Source organism: Microtus oregoni, unplaced genomic scaffold (genome assembly GCF_018167655.1).
Source record: "Microtus oregoni isolate MIOR12 unplaced genomic scaffold, Mior012 000036F_ref0000092, whole genome shotgun sequence".
NCBI lineage: Eukaryota > Metazoa > Chordata > Mammalia > Rodentia > Cricetidae > Microtus > Microtus oregoni.
This window is the reverse complement of record NW_024543095.1, coordinates 2,287,507-2,307,204: the sequence shown is the minus strand read 5'-3', so window position 1 is coordinate 2,307,204 and position 19,698 is coordinate 2,287,507. Positions and strand designations below refer to the sequence as shown.

General features: G+C 47.8%; 1 long non-coding RNA gene across 1 annotated transcript in view; it reads left to right on the top strand.

Annotated features, from left to right (window-relative positions):
- Positions 1-3,395: 3,395 nt before the first annotated feature.
- LOC121432931 overlaps positions 3,396-19,698 on the top strand; it is a 38,573-nt gene continuing 22,270 nt past the window's right edge. The window contains exons 1-2 of the long non-coding RNA XR_005972256.1: positions 3,396-3,543; positions 16,775-16,873. This is a non-coding gene — a long non-coding RNA (uncharacterized LOC121432931). The remainder of the gene's footprint in view (positions 3,544-16,774; positions 16,874-19,698) is intronic.

Here is a 19,698-nt window from a genome sequence, read left to right as displayed (position 1 = left end):
CCAGCTTCCATGACCCCCTGGCCACCACAATCCATTACTTTCTGTTCCTGTGAATTTGACTTACAGGTACTTCACAGATGTGGAAGCAAACGGTCTCTGTGCTTTTATTTCACTTGGACTCAGCAAGGTTTATCCCCGTTGGGACAGATCCATGATCGCCTTTACATGAATCTGGCCCCAGATTTGTAGTTCCGGGACTTGCCTTCCTCTGACGGCTTGCTTCTGTGTCTTTAGCTTTGTACACGCATACCCACGCTTTTCAAAACACAAGTATTCCTGTTGCCTCCAAGGTCACAAACCTAAAGCCATGTGTGCCACCTGTGAAGGTTCATTTTCACTGCCAGCCTGACTGCACTTGGAACCACTTCGATGATTGTGTGTGCCTATGAGGGTGTTTCCTAAGAACTGTAACTGACAGAGAAGACCCAGGCCAAGGTGGACGATACCATCCCAGGTGCTGGGGTCCCGGACTGAATTAAAAAGGTGAAAATGAGCCAGGTGGCGGTGGCACACGCCTATAATCTCAGCACTGGGAAGGCAGGGGCAGGTGGAGTTCTGTGAGTTCGAGGCCAGTCTGGTCTACAGCGTGAGTTCCAGGACAGCCAGGACTATGTGGAGATACCTGGTCTCAAGCCCTCCCACTCTCCAAAAAGCTGGGTGGGGGGAGTATCAGCACCCTCCTTTCCTTGTTCCCTGATCCTCCCAGATGTGAGCAAGCAGCCTCCTACCACCACAGCTGGATGCTGCTCCTGTCACCGAGCTTTCCCTGCCTTCCGCCACTGGGCCGAAGTCAGTTCTCCATCTCTCAAACTGCTTCTTGTCAGGTATTTGGTTACAACCAGGGAAGTAGCGTAGCATTGTCGGAGCCCTCATCTCTATCAGTGGAAATATGCTTCCAACGTCTCTCTTACTCTCAGTCCATTTCCGTCTCTTCTTTTCTCTCTACATCAAGTTAGTCTACAGCTTGTAAACCCTCTCTTGCTCCTTGTTACCTACTAATGAGCTCCAAGACCTCAGGCACTCACAGCGCAGCCTTGAAAGTAGCTGAGATTACGATCAGGCCATGTGTCAGTAACCACAAAATAATGGGCTTTTAAGATGGCATTTAAGTTTGCTTTCTCCTGTGTTAATGAATTCTTGAGATAGCCTGGAATTGGCTTAGAACCACTCTAGAGCTGTTATGGATCCAGACCTCTTCAGGGTCCCTGATTTATCATCTCAAGATCATTACTACTCTCATAGTTTAAACTGCAGTTGGAGGGCTGGCCAGATGGCAGGCAGAGGGACTTGTTTTGCAAGCCTGGTGACCTGAATTTAATCACTGGAATCCATATAAAGGTGGCAGGAGAGAACCAACTCTACAAGGTTGTCCTCTGACCTTCACATGCCAGGCACTCCCTGGCACCTGTGCCCCCCCCCCCCCCCCCCCCCCGTGTGTGTGTGTCTCTCTCTCTCTCTCTCATTCTCACTTTCTTGCCCCCCACCCTAGTCACTAATAAATAAAATGTGGTTGAAGCTCCGGTCATCACATCTTAATTCCAGGCATTGGGAGAGAAGAAGTGGTAAGAAACGGCACACGCCAACTGTTTTTCAGTCTGTTTTCTAGGTGGACCCATAACACGGAAAGTTGGGAGCGCTGGTTCTAAGGAAGAAGGGAGAAAGAAGATGAGAAGCAGCCCTCTCTGCCACAGGCCTCCTCCGTCTCTGTGTTCAGGTGAACTTGCCTATGAGAGGACACAGCCACTCAAAGCCTCTCAAAGGGATTCTCTCTCGCTTGCTGTCACTCAACGACACTGGCAGCCTTTGGGGGCTGAGGACGTTGTCTGAGGCTTCATCTGTGGTCTGTGGGACTTGATGGGCCTGGCAAGGAGAAGGGGTTCTGGCAGGATTTGATAAACAGATGCCTTTGGGGGGAAAACTGAGACGAAGGAGGGGGACTCAGGACAATGTTCCTGTGACTCCCCCCCACGTGTGTGTGTGTGTGTGTGTTTGTTTAAACTCGAGGAAAACTTAATTAGCATCTGAACTTAAAACAATAGGGCAGGTAAGCTGGAGATCTTGGCAGCTTCCAGGAGGATGAAGCTGCATTAGAGACAAAGAGAAAGTCAGAGTTGTTTTTATTTTTTTTAAGATTTATTTATTTAATCTATATGAGTGCTCTGTCTGTATGTACAACCCTATGCCAGAGAGGGCATCAGACCCCGCTGTAGATGGCAGCGAGCCACCCTATGGTTGCTGGGAATTGAACTCAGGACCTCTGGAAGAGCAACCAGTGCTCTTAACCTCTGAGCCATCTCTCTAGTCCCTCAAACCTTGTAATTGATAGACAATAGACCTTTTAAGGTATTTTCCTTCCTCCTTTGGGTTCATGGAAATCAAGCCTTGCAAGTTGATGAGGCGTTGGCAAGAGCTATCAAGTTCAAAGCTGCACTCAAAGGCCCCTCAGGCACACTGCTGCTTGGTGGTTTTCCTAGGGTGGTCCTGGCCCGGCAGCATCAGCACCGGCAGCATCAGCACCGGCACCTGTTCGTAACTTGCTAGTGATGGGGCCTGAGTTAGGTAGATTCCAGCCACCTGTGTTTTAAGCTGCTTCTCAGGTGATTCTGAGACTCGCTGCTCTAGGAGGGGTCCAGGTGGCAGATGAAAAGGGCAGGAGGCTGGGCGGCCGGGAGGGTTAGGTAAAAGGCCCCGGAGTTGCGTCTCAGCATTTTGGAGTGCTGGATTGGCAGGTCATGGGGCCTCCTGTAGCTGTGTGCTGCTTCCTGGGAAGAAAAGGAGTATATTTGGAAGAAGGAGTCGTGGGCAGCAAGGGATACCAGGTGAGGATGCCAGAGGGAGTTGCTGACACAGAGGCACGCAGAAGCAGGGACAGGAGGGCCCTGCGAGGCCTCTCAGTGGCTAGCATGCAGGTAAGGACAGAGTGGACTCTGGTCTCCTGGCCAGCATTCTCTTCTCTTCCGAGCTGTCACAGGCCGTCCTGCTGTCTGTGAAGCCTTGGGTTCCTTACTGGTACTGAGGAGAGCACTTCTGGACTAGCTTGCGTGAGTAAAACTTGGGAGACGGACGATCGGAGCTCTCCATTGCTCATGGCTGGGCTCCTCCTTGTACTCTTCATCTCCTACTGGTAACTTGCCGTGGCTGTGGGAGGCAGCATGTCCTCCAAAGGGGTGCAGGTTGATGTGATGCCCCGGGCACTTGAAGGGACTTTCAGGCTTCTGTGTCATAGCTCCTCTTCCCTACAGCGTGGAGTCATTGTGGGGACAAAAATAAAGGGAGCTGGCCATGTGATATACAGCCAGGGAGTGCCTGCCACAGGTGTGTCTCAGTAAAGTCATAAGCCCTTTTATGACGTTCCTGGTGAGAAGTCATGGGTTGTCCCCAGTGTGGTGGTTTCAGTTCTGTAACTTGGTTTGTCCCGCCAGGCAGAGAAAGTTCTGCTGCGCATGTCCGGTGAACGGCACCTCTGTCGTCTGCATCTTTGGGTTGCGCACTCGGCCATCAGTGAGACAGTGTGACTGACAGGATAGACTAGTGACAGCAGAGGTAAGGACGAGGTCACGAAAGGGGTCACGAAGGTGGCTATGGAGAGGACGAGAGGGAAGCTCTTCGTGGAGCTGGATTCAAATCCAGGGGCGATCAAATCGCTGTCCACAGCAGTTTGACAAAAGTGGGTTCTCGGGACTTCGCTGTGGGAGGCAGGAGGAGGCATCTTTGGCACTGGTATGGAGCAAGGGTGGATGGGTAGGCAACCACCCAGAGGTCTGTCCCAGCAGGAGCTGGGTGGGGCATGGCCAGCAACTCCGCAGCTAGAGAAAGGAGCCCTTCAGGAGAGAGGGCGGTGACCTGGGAATGGCACGAAAATGTTGGTGGACATAGGAGTGCCTGATGCAAGAGGGATGTGTCTAGAAGGACAATTCCAGGGCACGGGCACCAGCTGGGATAGGCTTAGGAGATGAAGAGCGGCTGGGCCTGCTGGAGGCTGGCTCTCCATGCCTGAACACCTTCCCACCTGCGTCCCTTTGCACCATCAGCAAACAAACCGAATTCTCAGCCCTGGAATTTCCAGGGACGTCATGGGTTTTCCAAGCTTTAATTACCAGCTTATCTTCTGTGTCTACATCCTTGCCCTCGCTTCCCTGAGGGAAGCTTCCAGACCTTTGTTGTCTCTCTGAGACACAATAGGTTACAGAAGAAAGCATTTGAAATCAGGCCATTTGGGTGTGAGATGTGAATTTGGGTATTTTGTAGAAATGTCTCTTCACTTCGCCGGGCCTGTCTGTCTGCCAAATGGGCTGCACCCTGCATTAAGAGAATCATTCCAGTAAGGTGTGGAGGTGATGAAGGTCACATGCTGACCATATCAGTGAAAAGGCCGGGACCTGGAGTCAATGCTCTTGCTTCTTTCTTTGCCTCTCCTGCCTGGCTGCACGTATTGCCCAGGCTGGAGGGCCTCTCATTTTTGGGGTAAACACACCTTAGATTACATATGTCAGAGCAGCTATTGGGGTTTTAAGTGAGGGAGTCCAGTTTTCCTTTCTTGTGAAAATCCAGGAACACTTTTTGTTCCTTTCCTGTTAGAGAGAATCTATGTCAGATATTCTATCCGAGAGATCAAATTCTGTGCTTGGCTGCTTTGATACCTGTCACAATTACAGGAAAGGCTGGATATGGGTTTGTCTTAATACTGATCACAGACAGAATGTGGTTTCATGTCTGGGATCAAAATGGCATGTGAGCTCAGGCATATGGCAGGACATTCATTCTGTGTCGCTAGTTTGGAACAGCTAGTGATAATTGTCTCTCTTTCCTTGGGCCTCATATAGTCTAGGATGGCTTCAAACAACCTCTGTAGCCAAAGATGGACCCTGAACTTCAGATCCTCCCAGCAGCTGGGAGGTGAAGGCACAATTATAGGCATGTGCCACCGCTTCTGGTTTAGGTGGTGCTGGGGATCGAACTCACAGCTCTGTGCATGCTAGAGAAGCACTCTACCAACTGAGCTACATCTCCACTCCCCAACCTGGTATTTTCTTCCTCTTCTATTGAACTACATCTCAGATGTCCTTGCTTTACCCAAGACAGGGATTTTGAGTGGTCCCACTCTGTCCTTGGTCCTTTTGTTGTCACTGAGTCTGAGCTCTGCTCTAGGTAGGATTTGCCAGAGGAAGGGGAAGCCCCTTGGCTCTCATGATGTAATCCAGCTGCAGAGTGCCTTCACAGCTCAGCATGGCAGCTGCAGCCAATCTTCCAGAGCAGCTGGAGGTCTCTCTATGCAGACTGGTGCCCGTGGATGGTTGCTTGGCTTGCTCCAACTAAGCATCTGAGCTACCCAGGGCTCAGGAAGGAAAGCCACTCTCCCCGCAGTCACGGGGCTTTGTGGAAGCGATGTGCTGTGTGCCTGTCATCGAGGCACATGCAGAAACTGGAGTGTTCAGTCCTCGATGCTTTTTGCTACCTAGGCTGGTAGACTCATACATGGAGATTTCTGGAGAAAGCGGGAAAAGGAAATAGTAGGAAAGGTTAAAGGAGGTATTGTAGGGGATGGAAAACTCTAGGAAAGGAACAACAGGAAGGGGTCAGAAGACAGGCAGTCATGCTAAGGAATTTAGTCCTACATATATTGTGCCTCTTCTGAATACCAGGTATGAACATAACCACCCTTCCAGCACTCCCAGCAAAGTGCTTAGCCACTCAGCAAGGTGATAGTCTTTAGGGGCAGGTGTCACCAGGGGTAGCCAGTGTTCTGGGCAAGCTCCTTGAATGTAACCTGGAAAGCATCTGCTCAGAAGGACTGTCTGTGATTGTGACCTTGGCTTCTACTCCTTTTGAAAATGTCACCGGAAGCTCGTGGAAGACCTGGACAGTGTCACTATTGACTTTGCAGTCTCCTGGCAGGGAAGGGCACAGTAAATTAACGTCCCAAGGATCTGCTGAATAACCAGGCATGGAGATTCAGTTGGGGGAAAAAAAAAAGCAAAACAAACAAAAAAAATCATCAGAGTCCAAGGAGGGACTTTCCAGCCCAGACATGGTAAATGATACCTTTGAAGTTTAGTATGCTTGTTAATGTCCTGAGAATCTTGTTTAAATCCCACATGGACTTCACCTGGAAGGCTGTTGGAAAGGTGGGGGTGGAGAGCTGGGGAAAGGGTGCAGTTGGCCACATACTTGCCGCGTAAATATGAGGACCTGAGTTCAGATCCCCAGTACACAATGAAAAAGCTAGGTGTGTACCTATAACCCTAGTGCTGGGAGGGTGGAAACACGTAGTTCCCTGGACCGTTCTAGTCAGCCAGCCTAGCTGAACTGGTGAGCTCCAGGCTAATCGCGAGACAATATCTCAAATAAATGACAAAAAAAAAAACAAAACAAGGTGTGGAATGTCTGAGGAGCTCTAGCCTCTGTATACATGTATGAATGAGCACATATACACAAACATACAAAGATACATGCATGCATGCCTAAGAAAAGAAGGAAGTGGAAGATGGTTGTTTAGGACTCGGACAGTAAGGGTCTTGCCTTATCTGACGTCTGCTGAGCTGTGTGGCCCAGGAACAATGAACTCTACCTGAAGGAGCTCTACGAGCCAAAGGAACTAAGCCCTATGATGTCTCAGGTCATACGGTGAGAAGCAGCAGGGTTGGAATTCGGATCCGGGTCTTTGGCTCCATAGCAGACGCTGCCACTGCTGATGTCAGCCCTCAATCTCTCCGTCTCTTCTCCATGCCGGTGGCCTGAACTCTGGTGGGAGGACCTGTTCTGTGCAGAGGGGCAGACCCCTTCTACAGTAGGGCCCAAGTTTCTCTTCACCAGAAAGGGATAGCCAAGTCCAATGGCTAGCTTTGCCTGGCTTGCGGCCAAGCTTAGGTGCCAAAGTATCAGACTGAAATGGGCCAAACTCTTAATTCACTGAGATGCATGGGGATATGTATGGTCAGGGATGTCGCCTCCACTCCATAACGTGAATTCTCGTAGAGTCAGCCTTTGAAAGGCATTTATGTGTGTCTCCATAAACAGAGTAAGAAGCCCCTTGCCACACCCCATCCCCTGAGTCTGTGATGTGTCAGAAAGATGCTGGGCCGTAAAGTAATGATAATAAATGCCTGGTTCTGTCCCAGTGATGTAGGCTTTCAAAGCACTCTTAATGCTGCCTTTTATCTTCATCCTTCTGGCCTCCTTTTAAGGTGGCCCGACAGATATTATTATGTCCACACTATAGATGAGAAACAAAGACTCAGCGAGAAGGTTGGCTTGGCCAAGGTCATAGACCTAGACGCAGAAGAAAATGGCCTGGCATTCTTTTTTTTTTGTTTGTTTGTTTTTATTTTTCGAGACAAGGTTTCTATGTGGTTTTGGAGCCTGTCCTGGAACTAGCTCTTGTAGACCAGGCTGGTCTCGAACTCACAGAGATCCGCCTGCCTCTGCCTCCCGAGTGCTGGGATTAAAGACGTGTGCCACCACGGCCCGGCTCGCCTGGCATTCTTTAGAGCATGCGGGATACACTGTCCTGTCTGCCTGCCTGCCTATCACCATGCGGCAGAGACTGTCTCAGCTCTGACAGATTTATTACCAGCAATATATCACTTGCTTATTACCAAAGAGGGGAAAAATCCAGCCTTTAGAAAAACACCCAAAAGTTGCCCAACGAAGTGCTCAAGAGCTGACTGAGCTGGCATCGAAGTGAGGCCAGGAGATGTCCCACCCAGGGAGGGACAGGAATGCTTCTGCATGGGAAAGGCACCGGCAAAGCACCTGAGCTGGAGGCTGGCCGATCGGAGTTCACACCCAGCAATAGCTGGTGTTCACACCCAGCAATAGCTGGTGTGTAGAGAGTGGTAGGTAGGCGTGTGCTGGCTGGTAGGCCAGGGTCAAATCTAGAAGAGATGGGAAGGAGGCAGGCTACATCCAGAGTCCGGGTTTTAAGAGCCAAAGACCAGAATTCTGGAGAAAAAATTATCAGGGACTCATGTCTGGCAACAGAGAGTTGGTATCAAGAAAGGAGGGGGAGGCATAAAGAAAAGAGAACAAGGATGTGAGGAACAGTCGAGCGGAGTAGAGATGCTTTTAGACGTCTTGCACAAGAGAGCTGAGTTCATGTGTTCAGAGGGACTGGGGATGTGTGGGAAGGTAAGCCTGTCAGTGTAGTGTGGTGGAGGCCATGGATGCTCTAGGCATGATTTATCTATCTAGAGAAAGGGTGGTGGTTTGCTTTTTCATTGGCACCAGCTCACAGAGAGACTTATTGACTATAAAACCTTGGCCATTCGCTTAGACTGGTCCCACTAGCTCTTATAACTTATATTAACCTGCTCCATTAATCTATATTCTACCACGTGGCTCGGTTACCTCTACTCTGTACCAAACATCTGACCTCTTCAGTGTCTCTCTGGGGTCCTTGGGGGCACCAATATTCATCTCCTATTTTCTCTCTCTGCCCAGGAGACCCATCTGTACTTCCTGCCTCGCTATTGGTCACTCAGCTCTTTATTAAACCAAATCACAGCAATATATATTCACACCGTGTACAAATATCCCACAACAAAGGGTCACTAACCCAGGCTAGTCTCAAACTCCCTATGAAACGGAGGATGACCTTGCACAACCGATCCTTTTGCCTCCACCTCCTGAGTGTTGTGATTAGAGGCGTGTACCACTATACCCCATGTATGTGGTGCTAGGGATTGAACCCAGGTCTCTGTGCATGTTAGCCAGGTCCTCCACCAACAAAGCCACGTACCAGCCCCTACTATGATTTTTTTTAAGGCTCTGTTTCTTAAATGAACATTCAGTAAAGCGGTACTCTTTAGGATGCCTCTGGGAGGGAGAGAGGACGGTCTGTGTTCAGTAAAGATAGCGTGAACACAACGGGCACCTTAAGTGAAGATTCCACAACGCCTTGAAGAAGTACACATGCAACCTATTGCAAGTGAGAGGAATGGAGAGCCTTCCAAGCTTCTCCAGTCTTGGCACATGTTAAAATCTTCTGGAACACAATCCAACATTTTTTCAGCTTGGCCATTGATCAGACCCACAGAACTTTGTGCCTTACACCTGGCCCCTGGCATCTTGAGGCATGTTGGGGGCTGAGCACCTAAATATGACAAGACATTGTTGTTGCTTTCTCCTCCCTCCTGCCTGTTTTGCTGTTTCACCTTAGAACCTTTCCCCGAGCGTTGCTATAACTTGGCTGTTGCCACAGACTCATTTGCCTCCAGCTAATGTCCAGCATTTTGTCCAACGGGGGCTGCCCACCTGTTCCAACTATGTGACAAACTAAAGGTCAACAAAGCCTGGAAATCCTCCACCTTTCTCTGGCCCCCAGGCTGCACTCTGCCCACCTTGTTTGCCCAGGTGAGCAGGAAGTAGAAGAATAGCCTGGATCAGATTCTGCCAGGTTCTGTTGTCCCTTTGTATCTGTTGCTCTCTTGCTCGTGCCCAGTTGGCAGCTCTGCCTCTGTCTGGTCTCTACTTGCTCCTTTCCTCTGACCTTATCCCTCCTGTAATGGAAAGATCCAAATGGCCATTGATCTGCTACGGCTTCCTAGTGGGTTGCAAACTTAGGCAACCACCAGAATTATCAGGAGGCATGGGGTGGAACCTTAGAATTGCCCTTCTAGTAAGTTCTGTGGGATTCCAGTGCTGTCAGCCTAAGGGTCATGCTTTGAAAACTGCAGATTGACAGTTTCCACATGTAAGATGGTTGGGAAATGTTGTATTAGTTACTTAACAGTCGTGATAAAATACCCCAGACTTAAGAAAGAAAGAGTCTACTTGGGCTCACAGTTTGGGGGCTCACAGTTTGGGGGCTCACAGTTTGGGGGCTCACAGTTTGGGGGCTCACAGTTTGGGGGCTCACAGTTTGGGGGCTCACAGTTTGGGGGCTCACAGTTTGGGGGCACAGCCCATCATGGTAGGGAAGTTCTGGAAGCAGGAGCTTAAGAATGCTGATCACATTGCATCTGCTTGCCCTTCCTTGTTCAGCTGGGTTTCTTTTCTAGTCAGTCTAGGAGCCCAGCCTAGGAAATGGTGCTGCCCATTTTTAGGTGGGTCTTCCCACCTCAATTGACTATAATTAAGATAATCCCTTCCAGATATGCCCATACATAGGCTTATCCCCTAGGTAAGATCCTACCCATCTGACAATATTAACTACCACAGAAATGTGTGTTCCTGGGGCTCACCTCAGGCCTACTGCCTCACAATTGCTAGAGGACACGGTCTTGCCTGACTGCTTTTCCAGTCCAGTGCTGGCTGGTTAGCTCTTCTACCTGTCCTGTTCTTCTGGTTGTGAATGCTCCTATTTGCTTGCTTTAAGCCCTGTCTCTGGCTTCTTTCCCAGTTTGCTCTGTGTGCATTCACACCTTATTGCTGAGTGGGAACTTTCTGCCAGTTTTGATTCTCTCTCAAACATTTTCTTTGATTTAAAATGGCAAGATGCCCAGTGAAATGTAAAATTCAGAAGAAACAACAAATATTTGGGCGGAGGATTGTTAAGGTTTGATAGCATCTCTATGTGAATCTATGTAAAGTCAGGATTGGCCGTGGACTCTAGAGTCTCCCTCCTTAATATCCCGAGAACTGGGGTTGTAGGTGTGTGCTAGCCTACTGCCTTCCATAAGTTTTTAGTGTATGCCCTATGCTGTATTTGTGACATGCTTTGTTAAAATATTGTTACTTGGGTTTGGGGATCTGGTTAAGTGTTTGCTGCACAGGCACGAGGACCTTTAATCCCAGCACTTGGAAGGCAGAGACAGGTGGATTTCTGAGTTCAAGGCCAGCCTGGTCCACATAGCAAGTTCCAGGACAGCCAGAACTATACAGAAGGACAACTGTCTCAAACAAAACAAAGTTGGGCATGGTGAATCATGCTTCTAATCCCAATACTGAGGATGGAGACAGGAGGACCCCTGGGGTTTTTGGCCAGCTTGTCCAGCTGAATCTGCGGGCTCCGGATAAAAGTGAGATACCCTGATTCAGAAAATAGATGTTGAGTGACTGAGGAAGCCATTCAAGGTTGACCTTTTGGCCTCTACATGCATGCATACACTAATACATTTATACCCTGTATACACATGCACATACCCGAACAAGTACCCACATCTAAACACTGCTATGTATTTGAAGTGGAACATTTCATTGAGTATCCTGTATTTTTTTTAGTGAATCTAGCTGCCGCTAGGCATGCCAGCATTTTGGTTAGGATGGTTTTGACAGAGCCCCCAGGGGGTTGCCTTTGGTCTCCCTTAGTCTCTCTCCCATCCTTTATCTCTTTATTTCTAGGTTACTCTCTGTCACCTGGCCATCCACTCACTGCTGCTTCTCACCATCTTACTTGGCCAGTTTCTCCAGACTTACAGTCTCTTCTCAAACCTAACTTGCCTTTGTTCTGGGTACATCCTCTGTGCCATGGGGCCAAGCATGTCTTGCTACTCCAGCACCAAGGCCCCGCATATCCAAGCCATCAGAGATTTCCACTCCCAGTTGGGGCTAACACCAAAGCCCCCAGAGACAGCAGTTCAGTGATCTAACTCATCCATTGATTAGTTACTGCCCATGAGTTACTAGAATGGGCCAAAGTTCATTGTCTGGGTCGAAATTATCCATAGGTATCTCATTGATTGTGCTGCCTTTAGGAACATTGACAAAAGGACTTAGGAACATATCCTTAGGTGGCAAAGGGCAAGAAGAGCCCTGTAAGTTAATTAATTTATGTCAATACAATTACAATTCTGCTACCAAGGAAAGGAAAGCTTCTTTTAAAATGTATTTTTAGTCATCTTTTAATTCATTCTTTGACAATTTCACACATGTACACAATGTTTCTGGATCATATCCACTCTTCACTCCTAGATCTCCCCTCATAGGTCCCCTTTCTGGGAAAAGGATCTTCTATGAAGCTGTCTACTAAGACAGCTTGTAATTCTTTTCCCTTTGAGATGTGTGTGTGTGTGTGTGTGTGTGTGTGTGTGTGTGTGTGTGGTCACAAGAACACATGTAAGCCCCTTGGGGTTTGGAAAGTTAGTTTACGACTTTAGCGTTTTAGAGGGACAGAGCATTTGAGTTTGCTGCGGGTGTTGGCTCAGAGGCAAACACTGGATCAAACCAGCCCACCCCTACATCTCCACTGCTTAGTGATAACAGCAGTGAAAACAGCGCACTCGGACATCAGGGACCCACCCAGAGCAGTCTGAGAACAAGACAGTAGTATGTGCCATGGACTATGCATTAAACGACAGCCGGGGAGGTATGTGAATTCCAGGGCTGGAGAGCAGAGCAGAAACCCTGGCCGGGAGAAGTAAGAGGTTAAGTCATGAGAAGGCTTCATGTGACGTTGGATCTGAGTGAAAAATGTAGAGTTCTAGAGAACGGAGAGGCGTCTTTCCCTGTCCTCTAGAGACCTGTCCGGTCCACCGGGAGAGGCAGGGTGGGTGGCAGTTTGGCCGCAGTTCCTGACTTGTACTCCTACTGGCAGGTTTTGTGTTGGGGTACGTATGTGTGTAGGGGGTATGAGCATGCATGTACACATGCATGCATCCACCTGGACGTGGCTGTCCTTACATGAACTCAATTTTAATATTATCAAGAAGTTTTGTTTGTTTTGTTGTTGTTGTTTTTGAAGACAGGGTTTCTCTGTGTAACTGCCTTAACTGTCCTGGAACTTGATTTATAGACCAGGCTGGCCTCGAACTCACAGAGATCCTAGGATTAAGGGTATGTGCCACCACATTGAATATGTTCCTAAGTCATTTGGGGATGAAGCAATGCTATGGTTAATGTAGGAAAAGGAGCCAGAGAGTTTGTTGAAATACAAATTGCTGTCTGTATGCATCCTTGGAAATGGAGGTTCTGAAGATCGGGGGTGGGCCCAGCAATCTGCCATTCTAAAGAGCTTGCCAGGCAATCTGATGATGGGAACTTTGGCAACATTAAAACATAGCTGTGAAGATGGCGCCCCGTGCTACACCCTGCTTTAAAGAACCCTCTGTTGCCGAGAAGATAATAGTCAGACGCATCATGGATGGAGGCCAGCTCTTCAGGCTTCTTCACGGTTTCTTAGACCCAAATCCTAGGGAGGAAAATAGTAGAGACCCTGTCTCACCGAGGAGATGCAGCCACATTATTGGCTCTTACGAAAATGCTGTGGATGGGGCTGGAGAGATGGCTTGACGCTAAGAGCATTTGCCTCTCTTGTAGAGGACTTGGGTTCTGGTCTCAGCACACACATGGCAACTCAGAACCATCTGTAACTCTAGTTTCTGGGTATCTTTTTTTCTTTCTTTGGTTTTTCGAGACATTGTTTCTCTGTATAACAGTACTGACTGTCCTGAAAATCATTTTGTAGACCAGGCTGGCCTCAAACTCACTGAAATCCACCTGCCTCTGCCTCCCAAGCACTGGGAGTAAAGGTGTGCACCACCACCGCGCGGCTAGTTTCAGGATATCTTATGTCCTCTGCTGGCCTCCACAGGTACTAAGCATGTACATGGTACACACACATACATACATGCAGGCAAACTACTCACCCACATAAAAAATAAAAATCTTACAAAGAAGATAACACCATGCAAGGTTAGTGGGAAGAGGTCAACATCCTGTCCTTGGCAGAAATTGTTTTGATACCTGATCCGCTCTGAACTTTATGCTGTTCCTCAAAGAGTTCTTGGTTTGCCCCATGACCCCAGGGAAGAGGCAGAGAAGCCCCGGGTTGCTCTTGTTTCTCCTTCCTCATCTTAGAAGGCTTTCATCACGGCACCTGCTTTGATGGATGTCAGTTTCTCCAACCAGCCCAGATATTCCCCTCTGTTTATGACTGCCATCCTGGGCAGGGGATGCTCTGGAGCTACCCCCACCATCACGTCACGCTCATTGAGACAAACTCAAGCTTCACACCTTCTCTTTCACTGGAGACTCAGTCGGTTGCAAGTGCAGAGTGAAGGCTTGACACATGCTTGTGACACATTCACGCACTGTTTGCCAGGACAGAGCAGTTTTTGGTGGAGAAGCCAACCCCAACACAGGAGGGTGCAGCAGGTTGTAGGAAACAAACACTAACTTGGCAGCTTGCATGCCTTCTGTCTAAGGTCAGGAAGAATTTTGCCTTCCAACTGTCTTTTTTTTGTGTGTGTGTGGTTCTTTTGAGACAGGGTTTCTCTGTGGTTTTGGAGCCTGTCCTGGAACTAGCTCTTGTAGACCAGGCTGGTCTCGAACTCACAGAGATCCGCCTGCCTCTGCCTCCCGAGTGCTGGGATTAAAGGTGTGCACCACCACCGCCTGGCTGCCTTCCAACTGTCTTACTTGTGGACGGATGCTGGTGAACTTACTCAGGTGTCACATGCCATATTCCTTAGGGGCAGAATCCTCTTTTAATGTGCTATGGTGATTGTCCCCTAAAGTCAGAGTTGGCTGTACCAAAATTTGAAAGGTGGCTGGCAACAAGTTGTCAGATAAATTAACAGGATAAGGCTAACCAGCAATGCTGGCTGGCCACCGACAGGGAGGACTCCTGTTAGCTACATGATGAAATCCAAGCTATGATGATCTAATTAGAGCCAACCCTGGACCAACCCAGGAGTCTGTGTTGGATAGAGATTGATCTGCACCCTGATACTGCCCAACCCCCCCCTTTATGTGCAGCTGGTACCTTCAGACCTAAACTAGTGACATCCTGGCACATGGAGGAACAGGACATTGAAGGAGGCATCGGGTCCATAGTGATCATCACTATACTCTACAGAGCAGTGTTTCAAATCCCAGGGCTCTGAGCTCGGTGTCTCATCAAAGTCTCATGAATATGACATAAATGTGACAAATATTTAGGAGCTTTCATTTTTGTCTCCCCCAACCTCTCCACTTAGGTTTCCTTCTTGTAGTGATAAAACGTCCCCATATATCATCATGTTTAGATGCAATAAGGGAAGTGGCACAGCAGCCAAGAAAGCAGAAACTCGCTTCTTACACTGGTGGAAAATGCTGGAATGCACAGTCAGATATTAGAAGAAATTATATGCTAAACACTGCATATGTTTAGCCTATAATATTTATGGCTTGTGTTGGCTATGAAATATGGAGTGCCTCTGCAGGCGTGTGTGTGTCCCACTGAAGAGGGAAATGTACCCGCGAATTTGTTCTCAGCGGGATAGTCTTTAATTCAAGCTATGCTGTGGGATGGAAGGGTAGCGCATGCGTTTAGAATGTGAGAGGCTCTTGAGTTCAATCCCCAGGACCAAACTCAAAACAAAAATGATGCTTTGGGGCTGGAAAAATGACAGCCAAGCGCTTGGGTGATTGTGTCTCTGAGATCAGGGAACGTGCTTATACACAAGCCTAGACGCCATGGGCCAACCAAGAAATGCAACAGAGCTGCCCATAGTGCTGTACAGCTCTAGCCCCAGCCCTGGGGAGGCTGAGGTAGGAGGACCCAAGTTCCATGCCAGCCTGGGTAACTCTATAAAATGAGAGACTTTCTCAAAAAGAAAAACAAAAACAACCCACATGATGTATGAGGCTCTTCATAATGTATCATGGCATACTGTTTTACAACAAATGTTTTGATGGACTTAAGAGCACGTGTTCTTTCAGAGGGCCTGGGTTCATTTCCCCAAATCCATATAGTGGTTCATGGTACTCTCTAACTCCAGTTCCAGGGGATCTGATGCCCTCTCCTGACCTATGTGGGCACCAGGTTTGCATGTGGTACACATACTTACATGCAGGCAAAGCACCCATATAAATAAAACAAATAAAAATACATCTTAAAAAGTAATGCTTTGGAAAAGTCATGGATGTGTCCTCACAGTTAAAGTTCCTTCTTTAGCTAAAGTGAGATTCCTGGGTCAGTGGCCCTGGCCCTTGCCTGCTGATGCATGGGTTGCCTGCATTGCCTTGGGCTCAGTAGAGTGCCCCCCCCCCCATGCCTCTCCTCAGCGGATTGCTTCTGGTGCAGATACAGGCAGAGAAAGACTCATTCTCCCTTGGGGGTGGGGGGATGGCCACTAGGAAGTTGACCACGCTTCAGTGAATATATGAACAACATGAAATGAATTTTTCTTTTTTACGAGGGAGAGAAGGTCAATGGGAGGTGGATATGGGGAGACTGGGAAGTGAGTGCCATTGGGGTGCATGATGTGAGATTCCCAAATAATAAAAAAAAAATGAACAAAGATTCCTGGGTTAGAACCCTGGGACTTCATTTTATAAATGTTCTAAGAAGTGTGTTTCTCCTATAGTGCTGATAGTCCATATTGGACCAGTGAGTGTGGTTGTGCGTGCAGAAGCAGATCCCTATGTAAGCATACAACTAGAGCCCCACCAATGAGATTGTTTTGCTGCATCATTTACTGGCTACTGCAGTACAGCCCGAAGCATCTAGAGCATCTCAGGCCATCACCATCCACACAGCGGTGCACAAACACAGGCATTGCAGAATCATAGAATTCTTACGACATTTGGTAATGAGAAGTGTCACCTCCAAAGTGCTTTGGCCAAGTATTTGTAAGAGCCACCCTGCGTGGAGATGAGTTATGCATTTCAATCAGTAGCTTGTTCCAAATTTGCTTTCCTTTGCACTGCTGACAACTGGGTGTCAGTAGCAAGGCACACAGGATGTATTTACCAAAATGTAAATTCGGCTCATAGGAAAGGAGAAGAAATTATTCCTTTTTGAAAGCTGATGTGTATGGCAATCTTCAAGTTGCTGACATATATAAATATGATTCTTTTAAAAATATGGTGTCTTTATTTTTATTTATTTAGAGGTTTTTTTTTGTTGAGACAGGGTCTCATATATCCCAGGGTGACTTTGAACACATGAGGAGCCAAGGATGACCTTAAACTCTGGATCCTCCCCGCTCTACCTCCCAAATGCTAGTGACAGGTAAGTGCCCCTACACCCAGTTTTATGCAGTGCTAAGGACCAAATCCAGAGCTTCACAGATGTTAGGAGAGGTACCCCACCTGCCACCCGAGCTGCATGTCCAGCCCTGAAAGTGATTTGTGTGTGCACGTTCATGTGTATTTGACATGTATGCATGGGTACAGGCTTGCCATGGCACATATGTCGTGGACAGATGACATCTTGGGCATCTGTCCTCTTACTCCCTCTTGTTATTCACCCTTGTGTGACCTTCCATCTTGACACAGGTAAGTTAAGCTGATAGATAGGTGCAATGGCTTTTCCAGCAGTTCTGGAGATTCGAATCCTGGTCCTCACGCTTGCCAGGCAAGTGCTTTATCCACCGAGCCCTGTGCTCAGCCCCTGGAGGTTTTTTTTTTTTTTTTTTTAGGAAAAGTTGGAAGAGGTGTTTGGAGATGCTACTGTTACATAATATAACAGCAGGAGACATGGGGTCTGTGTAGAGTAATGCCATCTGTGCACATTCAAACCAACTCGGGAGGAAATGTTCTGAGACTGCTCTATGCTGGAGCCTGGTTCTGCAGGCCTGTAACCCCAGCTGCTTGGGAGACCAAGGCAGGAGGATCATAACGGCAGTCTGTCTGGGCTACAGTGTGGGTTCAAGGCCTGTCTGTACAACAGAGACTGTCAAAAAGGTAAGGGGACAAAACCTGGCTAGTCATATAGCTCAGTGGAAGAGAATTTTTCGGGCAAATGCAAAGCCCTCTGTTCAATCCCCCGTACAACAATAAAATAACATTCAAAAGGAAGAATAACTGTAGGGGTGAAGCTTTAGCAGAAGTGAGAAATCTTCCAACTGGCTCACTTACCCCTCCTCCCAAGCAAGCAGATCCTGGGCAGAAGGCTAACAACTCACAGAGGTGACCTAACGCACATCTTTGAGGAGCTGCATGACATGGTGCCAACCATGGAACAACTGTGGCTACCTATCTTTGTAAGGAATCTTTCCAGATGCAATAATCTTCTAAATCAAATTTAGAAAGGTTAGATGGTTTTAAAACATAGTGAAATCTATCCCATCAAAATGCTCTTTCCCCACAAGAGTACTATTTTGGCAAGAGCCAAATGCTTATTTTATCTGTAACTTTAGTTATAACGTAACTATTATGTGATCATTATAATTGTAACTATAAATTTAAATCTATTTTTCTTTTAAAAATTATACTCCTTTGTGCATATATGTGTATATATTTATGTGTATTTATTTGTGTGTGCATATGTATGTATATGAATATGTATATATTTATGTGTGTCTGTGTGTAGTGTATATACGTGGGCGCACATGTAACACCATATGGGCAGGGGTCAGATGCCACCTTGTTGGAGTCAGTTTTCTCCTACAACATGAGTTCCTGGGATTCAATTCAGGGCCACAGGCTTAGTAGCAAGTGCCTTGCTCACGGAGCCATTTCAGCAGCCCCAATCCTAGTTTTGTTACAAAAATCATATACTAGATATAGAGATACTTACAAATTTTATGTTGGGGTACACCTGTTAGGAGTATTTGCTGGGTGGTACATACTGGAAAAGTTAGGCTCCCCAAACCAGATTCTCCTCCCTTTGATGGCAGGTTTGTGGCTGTCTGGAGGAAGGGGTAGAACACAGAGTGGTCCAGGTATTTCTGTTATTGAAACAGCATCAGTATCAGCTTAAAGAGGATAGCAGTGCTGGACCAGTGCACACTGGCAGAGCAACAAAGGCAACCAAATAAAATAGGAAATTGAAGCGCTTCCCATGAACAGTACTAAGAATAGCTAAATCTCCCGAGTGAGCTCTCTGTGCCAAGAAGAGCCCCGTGCCGACCCCAGACCATCTTATCCCCAGGGCACAAGGTCTGAGTCATGGCGGGACTACCCATAGGGCTGATTTCATAAGTACCCATGACACCTTCTGGAAGTTTTGGACAATTTAGGAAGCTGCTTAGGTCTCCTCGGGTGTCAGGGGGATTTCAGTTCCATAGAGAGCCTGGTTCTGTATCCTGCTGTGTAAAACTACAAAACCACAACCAGAGAAGGAAGGTCAAAACGGAGTCTCCACACATAACGACATCATCGCTGGTCCTTACTGGTCCCCAGAGATGTACTCTGAGCTGTTTTCCCAGCAAGTGGGAAAAAATCCTAGCTGCCCTGCAGGCTTACCTCCTGGCTGCCTCCTGGGCTCTGCCCTGGGCTAGGTATCTTACCCTCTAGAACATGAACACCTTTCAGTTAGCAATTCATCCTGATTATATAAAGGGGATGGAGGTGCAGTCATGGCCTGTCACTCCCGTGCTAAATGGTCTAGGCATGGTTAGTGTTGTGGGTGTTTGGCCTGTGACTCAGTTCAAAAGAGCTTCCTTGGCTGAATACCGTAGCTGTTTAAAAATCCATCACACCAGTGGTGGTGGTGCACACCTTTAATCCCAGCTCTCAGGAGGCAGAGGCAGGCAGATCTCTATGAATTCAAGGCCAGCCTGGTCTACAGATCAAGCTTCAGGACAGGCTCCAAAGCCACACAGAGAAACCCTGTCTCAAAAAATATAAAAACAAAACATAAGAAAAATCTTCATCAGTTTTTCACAAAGGTGGCCAGTACTTTAATTTTGCACTAAGTGCTATGAATTACATAGTTGGTCTTAGGTCTAGACCAGGACGGAGTGGGCCGTATGGAGCACTTGACTGAGCTGGTGGCCAATCCCAAGGCCCGTCACTCCGTTACTACCTTGGAAACAAAGTCTAGAAGTAAACGCAGCTTCAAACCAGACTTTGATTGCTTGTATTACAAAATGCCTTGGCAAGGTGGGCACG